We start from the raw sequence: 5,527 nt of genomic DNA on the forward strand, positions 1-5,527 counted from the left end.
AGCCTCAATGATAGATGTGGAAGATACTATAGCATAGCCTGCCTTTGCTGGCGAGTGGCGATTAGGCCTGGTGAAACTGCCATCAATAAACCAAGTGTGATCAGGGTGAGGAACAGGAAAGAAGGAAATATGGGGAAATGGAGTGAATGTCTGGTGGATCAGAGAGATACAGTCATGGAGATCAGGTGTGGTATCTGGAATAATGTGGGGGCTAGCCTAAAACAATAAGGTCAAGTTGTTTGGACAGAAAGGCTACAGGGCACAGCCCCAGCTCTTGTGAAAGAATTTTGACCGCACAGCCCTGTACTTTGGCTATGTGTAATGAAAAGGGTTGGGATGAGTTAGGGATAGCTAGTGTGGCAGCAGCTTCTAGGGCTGTTTTTAAGGAACAGAAAGAGGAGTGGTAAAAGGATTTAGGATCTATGGGGTCAGCTAGGTTTGCTTTTGTGAGTTTATATAATGGTTTAGTCAGGATGGTAATACTAGGTATCCAAAGGTGAAGTACCTAACCATGCATAGGAAGGAAAGGAGTTGTTTTGTAAAAGGGGTTGGGGTTTGGGAAATTAGCTGGACACAGTCAGCAGGGAGAGCACATGAGTTTTCACAAAGAATTATGCCAAGATAGGTTATGAATGAGGAAGAAATTTGGGTTTGACTGAAGTAATGGGAGCTGTCTGTGAAGCCTTGTGGCAGTACAGCCCAGGTGATCTGCTGAGCCTAATAGGTGTCAGGATCAGTCCAAGTGAAAGCAAAGAGAGGCTGTGATGAAGGGTACAAAGGAATAGTAAAGAAAGCATGTTTGAGATCCAGAACAGAATAATGGGTTATGGAGGGGTTGTGGAGGGAGGTATTGAGGATAGGAGAGTCTATGGCTTTGGTATCATGGGTTGGATAGGCAAGACAATTTGGTTGATAAGCCACAGATCCTGAACTAACCTGTAAGGCTTGTCTGGTTTTTGGACAGTTAAAATGGGGGAATTGTAAGGAGAGTTTACAGGGTTTAAAAGGCCACGCTGTAACAGGCAAGTGATAACAGGCTTTTATCCTTTTAAAGCATAGCGGGCTAAGGGTGATTAGGTTTTAATGGGAAGGTAAGGGGTGCATGATCGGTCTCCAAGGAGGGAGTAGAGGTGTCATATACTTGTGGATTAAGGTGGGGAGATACAAGGGGAGGATGCGAAGGAGGTTTTGAACTGGGGAAAGGGCAGTAATGAGGTGTGGCTGTAGCCTAGGAATAGTCAGGGAAGCAGATAATTTAGTTAAAATGTCTCAACCTAATAAGGGAGCTGGGCAGGTGGGGATAAGTAAAAAGGAGTGCATAAAAGAATGTTGTCCAAGTTGGCAACAGAGTTGGGGAATTTTAAGAGGTTTAGAAGCCTGGCCATCAATACCCACAACAGTTATGGAGGCAAGGAAAACACGCCCTTGAAAAGAAGGTAATGTGGAGTGGGTAGCCTCCATATTGATTAAGAAGGGGATGGACTTACCCTCTACTGTAAGACTTACGCAAAGCATCTGTGATGGTCCTGTAGGCTTCTGAGCCAATTGGGCAGCATCAGTCTTCAGCCGCTAAGCAGAGAAGATCTGGGAAGCAGTCAGTTAGAGAGTCTTAGGCCAGAGTTCTGGGAATGGCTGCCAGGTCGGACAGTCCGATTTCCAGTGGGGTCCCGCATAGATGGGACATGGCTTAGGAGGAATCCAAAGCTGCAGCCAATCCTTGGCCCAGTGGCCAGATTTCTAGCACTTGAAGCAAGATCCTGGGGTAGGCAGTGTCAGGTCTCTGAGCCCAAGCTAAGCCATCATATCCCCTGTGACCTGCATGTATACATCCAGATGGCCTGAAGCAACTGAAGATCCACAAAGAAGTGAAAATAGCCTTAACTGATGACAATCCACCACTGCGATTTGTTCCTGCCCACCCTAACTGATACGATATAGTCTACTCTGCCCTTAAGAAGGTACTTTGTAATATTCTCCCCTGCCCTTAAGAATGTACTTTGTACGCCTATCCCAAACCTATAAGAACTAATGATAATCCCACCACCCTTTGCTGACTCTCTTTTTGGACTCAGCCTGCCTGCATCCAGGTGAAATAAACAGCCTTGTTGCTCACACAAAGCCTGTTTGGTGGTATCTTCACATGGACGTGTGTGACAGGTGGTCCTGGAGGAATGCCTGGCTGCTGTGGTTCAGGTGTTTGGAAGTTCTTGTGTGCTGGAGATGTGGCTAGGGTTTGTCTCACAGTGGAGGCAAGGAATTGCAACTTAGAAATACGTTGCTACTTGGCTGCCTCTACTCTATTATTGTACATCATGAAGGCAAGGTTAATTAAGTCCTGTTGTGGGGTTTGAGGGCCAGAATCTAATTTCTGGAGCTTTTTTTTTAAGGTCGGGAGTGGGTTGGGTAATAAAATGTATATTGAGAATAAGACAGCCTTCTGGCCCTTCTGCGTCTAGGTTGGTAAAGTGTCTAAGGGTTGTTGCCAAACAGGCCATGGACTGGGCTGGGTTTTTTGATAAAACCCATTTGACGAAAAAGAGCCTGAATGCTAACTGATTTAGGAGAGGTCGGATAAAGAAAAAGAAGCATTAACCTTGACTATGCCTTTAGCTCCAGCCACCTTTTTAAGAGGAAATTGTTGGGCAGGTGGGGGAGGGCTAGTCATGGAACAAAACTGTAAGCCAGACCGGGTATGAGGAGGGGAGGTGATAAAAGGATTATAAGGTGAGGGAGCGGAGGCTGAGGAAGAATTGGGACCTGTCTCAGCCTGGTGAGGAGCAACCTGGGGAGGAGAGGTCAGATGGGTCTGTAGAAAAGGAAGATTCAAAAGACTCAGCGATGCTTGGGGTTGGGACTGAAGGGACAGGCAGGAGGGAAAGAAGGAGGATTTGGGATGAGTCACATTGGGAACAGAGACTAGAGAGGGACCGATATGCAAAAGAATGCCTAGACATCAGCCACCTCAGACCATTTGTCCATTTTTCGACAAAAATCATCCAGGTGCCATTTTCTGCCTATTTAGAACCATTGTAGAGTTTGTGTTGGGGCCAAGTGGTGTTGCAGAAGAAAATAAGATGCTTACGTATTTAGGTCAGGTGAGAGCTGAAGAGGTTTTAAGTTTTTAAGAGCACAGGCTCTAAGGCTTCTGAGACAGGAGAAGGAACTTCTTTTTTTTTTTTTTTTTTTTGAGACGGAGTCTTGCTCTGTCGCCCAGGCTGGAGTGCAGTGGCCGGATCTCAGCTCACTGCAAGCTCTGCCTCCTGGGTTTACGCCATTCTCCTGCCTCAGCCTCCCGAGTAGCTGGGACTACAGGCGCTCGCCATCTCGCCCAGCTAGTTTTTTGTATTTTTTTTTAGTAGAGACGGGGTTTCACCGTGTTAGCCAGGATGGTCTCGATCTCCTGACCTCGTGATCCGCCCGTCTCGGCCTCCCAAAGTGCTGGGATTACAGGCTTGAGCCACCGCGCCCGGCCTGAGAAGGAACTTCACAAGGTAATGTCATCAGTTAAGGCAGGAACCAGCCACTTTCACTTCTTTTGTTATTCTTCAGTTACTTCAGGCCATCTGGATGTATACCTGCAGGCTTGGGCTCAGAGGCCTCACAACCACGCCCAGCTAATTTTGTATTTTTATTTATTTTATTTATTTATTTTTTGAGACGGAGTCTCGCTCTGTCGCCCAGACTGGAGGGCAGTGGCATGATCTCGGCTCACTGCAAGCTCCGCCTCCTGGGTTCACGCCATTCTCCTGCCTCAGCCTCCCAAGTAGCTGGGACTACAGGCGCCCGCTACCACACCCAGCTAATTTTTTGTATTTTTAGTAGAGATGGGGTTTCACCGTGTTAGCCAGGATGGTCTCAATCTCCTGACCTCATGATCCGCCCGCTTTGGCCTCCCAAAGTGCTGGGATTATAGGCGTGAGCCACCGCACCCGGCCTAATTTTGTATTTTTAGTAGAGACAGGGTTTCTCCATGTTGGTCAGGCTGGTCTCCAACTCCTGACCTCAGGTGATCCGCCCACCTCAGCCTCTCAAAGTGCTGGGATTACAGGCTTGAGTCACCACAACCAGCCGAACTTTTTTTTTTCTTGAGACAGAATCTCACTGTCACCCAGGTTGGAGTGCAGTGGTGGGATCTCTGCTCACCACAACCTCCGCCTCCCAGGTTCAAGTGATTCTCCTGCCTCAGCCTCCTGAGTAGCTGGGATTAAAGGCATGCACCACCATGCCTGGCTCATTTTTGTATTTTTAGTAGAGACGAGATTTCACTATGTTTGCTACTCTGGTCTTGAACTCCTGACCTCAGGTGATCCTCCAGCCTCAGCCTTCCAAAGTGCTAGGATTACAGGCATGAGCCACCATGCCTGGCCTTCTGTGAACTTTTAAATACTTTTTCTTTTCTTTTTTTCTGAGATGGAGTTTCACTCTTCTTGCCTAGGTTGGAGTGCAATGGTGTGATCTTGGCTCACTGCAAACGCTGTCTCCCGGGTTCAAGCGATTCTCCTGCCTCAGCCTCCCAAGTAGCTGGGATAACAGGAAGGTGCCACCATGCCCAGCTAGTTTTTGTATTTTTAGTAGAGATGAGGGTTCGCCCTGTTGGCCAGGCTGGTCTTGAACTCCCGATGTCAGGAGATCCACCCACCTCAGCCTCCCAAAGTGCTGGGATTACAGCCGTGAGCAACCGTGCCCAGCCTTAAATACTTTTTCTAAATATGTATATATCCAAAACCAATATATAACATTGTCATCTTGACAAATGGCAATTGATATCACCACTCAGCACACTGGGAGGAGCAGGGAAGTTGTAACCAACTGGAATGTGCCCTATCTACATGGGCAGCTGTAACTTAATTTCAACATATTAGTCCCAGGCAGCTGGGAATTTTCTGTATCATTTGACTTTTTAAAAGAATTCATAGTCATAAATCTGTATTTTAAAATTTGAAGTAATCCAGTTTTTTTTTTTTTTTTTGAAACAGTTTCACTCTGTCACCCAGGCTGGAGTGCAGTGGCACGATCTTGGCTCATTGCAGCCTCTGCCTCCCAGGTTCAAGCGATTCTCCTGCCTCAGCCTCCTGAGTAGCTGGGATTACAGGCAGGTGCCACCATTCCCGGGTAATTTTTCTATTTTTAGTAGAGACGGAGCTTCACCATGTTGGTCAGGCTGGTCTCCAACTCATGACCTCGTGATCCACCCCCCTCAGCCTCCCAAAGTGCTGAGATTACAGGCATGAGCCACTGTGCCCAGCCATAAATATATTTATATGTGTATATACACACATATATACACAAATATATAAATGTAATTTAAAAGCATTAATTTGTTACCTTTTTGTACCATAATATTAATTTGAGGTTTTTTTTTCTTTTGAGACAGACTCTCACTCTGTCATCCTAGCTGGAGTGTAGTGGCATGATCTCAGCTCAATGCAACCTCCACCTCCTGGGCTCAAGCGATTCTCCCACCTCAGCCTCCTGAGTAGCTGGGATTACAGATGCACACCACCATGCCCGGCTAATTTTTTTTTTT

The sequence above is a fragment of the Mandrillus leucophaeus genome, unplaced genomic scaffold (assembly GCF_000951045.1).
Source record: "Mandrillus leucophaeus isolate KB7577 unplaced genomic scaffold, Mleu.le_1.0 Scaffold55, whole genome shotgun sequence".
Taxonomy (NCBI): domain Eukaryota; kingdom Metazoa; phylum Chordata; class Mammalia; order Primates; family Cercopithecidae; genus Mandrillus; species Mandrillus leucophaeus.